This window comes from Triticum dicoccoides, chromosome 5B (genome assembly GCF_002162155.2).
Source record: "Triticum dicoccoides isolate Atlit2015 ecotype Zavitan chromosome 5B, WEW_v2.0, whole genome shotgun sequence".
NCBI lineage: Eukaryota > Viridiplantae > Streptophyta > Magnoliopsida > Poales > Poaceae > Triticum > Triticum dicoccoides.
Window position 1 is genome coordinate 58,076,841 of NC_041389.1, and position 3,826 is coordinate 58,080,666.

General features: G+C 41.0%; 1 pseudogene; it reads left to right on the forward strand.

Annotated features, from left to right (window-relative positions):
- Window positions 1-112: 112 nt before the first annotated feature.
- On the forward strand, window positions 113-2,525 carry LOC119309046 (annotated as a pseudogene).
- Window positions 2,526-3,826: the final 1,301 nt, after the last annotated feature.

Consider the following 3,826-nt stretch of genomic DNA (forward strand, 5'->3'; position numbering starts at 1 on the left):
CTCCCCCGTGCAGTCGTAGCGGGAGTGTCATGGACGGTGTCACGCCGCGGACGCGTTGACTACAGACGAAAACCGACGAGTTGCTCAAGCAAGACGATAGCCCTTTGTGTCGATGTCGAGGTAGCCGAGAGTTTGGGCCAGTGTAGCCATGCGAGGGACACCGTGGTCGATGTCGGGTCAGGGATGAAGATGTCGACGTAGCCGTTGTGGTGCCATTGGTGCAAGTAAGCATCGTGTAGTCAGGGACGCGGTGGTGCGTGATGTCTACTAGGGAACCTTCTTCTTGTAGACTCGTGTTGGACCTCCAAGCGCAGAGTTTTGGAGGACGGTAGAAAATTTCCCTCAAGTGGATGACCTAAGGTTTATCAATCCATGGGAGGCGTGGGATGAAGATGGTCTCTCTCAAACAACCCTGCAACCAAATAACAAAGAGTCTCTTGTGTCCCCAACACACTCAATACAATGGTAAATTGTATACGTGCACTAGTTCGGCGAAGAGATGGTGATACAAGTGTAATATGGATGCACTACTAGGGAAAAGCTTATACACAGATGCTTACTAGTAGCGCAGGTTTATACCCCTCGCTACTGCTACTTACTAGTAGCGCAGGTTTTACCCCTCACTACTACTAAGTTGATAGTAGTAGCGCGGGGTTTTATCCCTCGCTACTACTAAACGGTCTCTACCGTGCCCCCCTCCCTCCCGGGACATGCCATAGTAGTAGGGAGGGTTATAAACCTGCGCTACTACTAAGTTGATACAATGCAGATTTCTTCATTATTTCAAGTGAAGACAATCCCTAAATAAATCAGTTGCAACCCACAATTATATAAGAATGGAATACCGCCATTTTATAGACGAGCAAAGAACACAATCAATAAGAAAGTTTTTTTAAAGATGCATAAAAGAAGAAACTTATAAGAATATATGTACGATTAAATATGCCATGAAACATACATTTTTTTTACATTACTACTAACAGATAATGCATTTCAAAATTTTGAAATAGAAGCCAACACTCTCTCTAGCCACACATACTATTAACTATGTCCTTTCTCATGCGAACCACCTGCGATTTTGGTTAGTGGCTGGTTAGCGGACTTACATGGGTTAAATATTGACCCCTCCTATTAGTTGCGTCACTTCAATTTGAGACATAGTTTTGGCTAGATTTTGATATTTTTGAAATTTGAACATGGTATAGTTAGTAGATTATTGGTCAATTGGGTGATACCTCTCCCCTTAACAAGACTTCAAACCCTGAGTCCAACCTCATATCTGTTCCTTCAACTACTATTGGGTTATGTCACCGCATACGCTAATTACGTGCCCATCGGTCTATTTTTTTGCAGGTTTAATCATTGGCTAATTTTATTTCTTGCCTCAAACATAATAGTCCGCAAGCTTAAGCATCAAAAGGAACAAAAGTTGGACAAAAGTTCTTCAATCAAAATCATGGACAATTGTTGCAAAAATTAGTATCTCATAGGTTAGATATTGCAGAGAGGATGATCATCCCTCTAAGGGAGCTAGAAAAGGCCACAAACAAGTTTCACCCAACTCGTAAGCTTGTGGTGGAGGGCATGGTACCGTATACAAAGGAATTTTATCAGACTTGCATGTTGTTGCAATCAAAAAGTCAAATATTGTGGTCAAGAGTGAGATTAACGAGTTTATAAATGAAGTTTCCATACTCTCACAGATCAATCATAGGAACATTGTAAAGCTTTTTGGATGTTGTCTTGAGACAGAAGTCCCCTTGTTGGCTTATGAGTTCATTTCCAATGGAACCCTATGTGATTATCTTCACAAGACACCACTAAGATCGGTACCTTGGCGAGACATATTAAGGATTGCAGCAGAAATTGGCAAGGCCCTTTCTTACCTTCATTCGGGTATTTCTGTCCCTGTAATACACGTAGATATAAAGTCCACCAATATACTTCTTGATGATGCTTTGACAGCGAAGGTGTCTGACTTTGGAGCTTCAAGGTACATTCCTAAAGATAAAACAACAATTACAACGGTGGTGCAGGGAACATTGGGATATTTAGATCCTCTGTATGTTTATTGTGGCCGTCTAATAGAAAAAAGTGATGTTTATAGCTTTGGAGTTATTCTCGTTGAGTTGCTTACAAGGAAGATGCCAATTATATATAGATCCTCCACCGGTGATGGGCTAGTTGCACAATTTGTTGAACTACTTGCAGAAGGTAAATTGGTAGAAATACTAGATCCACAAGTAATTGAGGAGGGAGGAAGCCAAGTTGAAGTGGTAGCTTCTCTAGCTATGTCGTGCATAAAGCTAAGAGCAGAGGAGCGACCAACTATGATGTCGGTGGAGATGACACTAGGAGCACTTCAAGGACCCAAAGAGCATTTTCGGGTTCGGGATGCAACATATGAGGGGAGCTATTCGGCAATGAGGTATACATCACCTATAAGATGGACAAGCTTAGAGGACACGAGTAGGCAATATAGTCAAGAAGAAGAGTTTGTGTTGTCCGCAAGCTACCCTCGATAGTCTTACTTACAGTTTACGTGTGAAAGAGTTGGTATGTATAACATGCGTGTGTGTTGTGTATGTTCGAACATTGTGTGTGCTTCAATTTGTTGTTGCTTGAATGTTATGTTTCTAATCAAAATACAATTACATGGTTGATTGTTTCTTCATTGAACAACTACTTCCTTCATAATGTGGTCACTCACTACATATACTTATTTTTCTTCAAGCTGGGTTGCCCTAATCTCCATTAGTCACATAATAGAAATTCTGAAACAAAATTCAAGGTATATATAGCGCTCAAAATGTTGTTGATCAAAGATATAGTTAGCTAGTGCGGTTAATATTCTCTATTTCAAAATTCAAGGTGATTTTAAAAATAACTAGCAAAGTAGCCCCTTCCTGCACATCTGCGCGTACAACATATTTTTTCATAATTTTGAATCTTATATGGGAAATTAATATTTCGCAACTTTTAAGGGACGATTTCAGTGGACAATATCTACCAGAGAGCTCTAGAAATAGTTATTAATGATGTATGCTGAATATATTAATTTGAAATTTTTATTAGTTATATTATTTTATGCAAACAATATATTTATTCTCTTTTAAAACCTTATATACGATAATATTATTTAGTAATTCCTACGATACTCATATGCTACTTGAAAGCTTATAGTTTTTCTAAAAAGTGTACTTTAATCTTTTTGTGTGCATTTTTTTTATAATGACAGAAGATCTAGAATAGTTGTTGTTTTACAGTGAATGGATAAAATATGGTGGGAGTTATTTTTACAAATAAGAATAATTAGGGTCAAATCTCAACTTTCAATCTTCTGTGAGATATCTTTATTTCACAATTTTAAATGGGCATTTTTTGTGAAAACAAATGACAGCCGACCCCCTGGGTATGCCCATGTGAAGAATTCTGCCTAATACTACATGCATGTTGGTTGTACTCCCATGGTTGAACCTCTGGTTCCAGCATGGCTCCCCATCAGCAACGGTTCGGCGCATAGATGGTCACGACGAACAGTAGGTCCTGGTCGGCATTGGTCACCACCTGGTGCTCGACGCTCTTTTACCCGTCGTTAGTGAGCAGAGTCCTTGAGATTGACAACGAGCGTGCGAGCTGGGGTGAACGTGCACTCAGGCGCTAGCCCAGAGGACCTGCAGCCTCGCGCAGCCGGCGTCATGCTGGAGCACGGTGATCACGCTCCCGTCCAGTAAAAGAAGTTCATCCACACCGGCTGCACCGCGTCGCGGAACATCCCTGTGAGTGTGTCGAGAGCCACGCCACAGACTGTTGTCGGATGGACGCC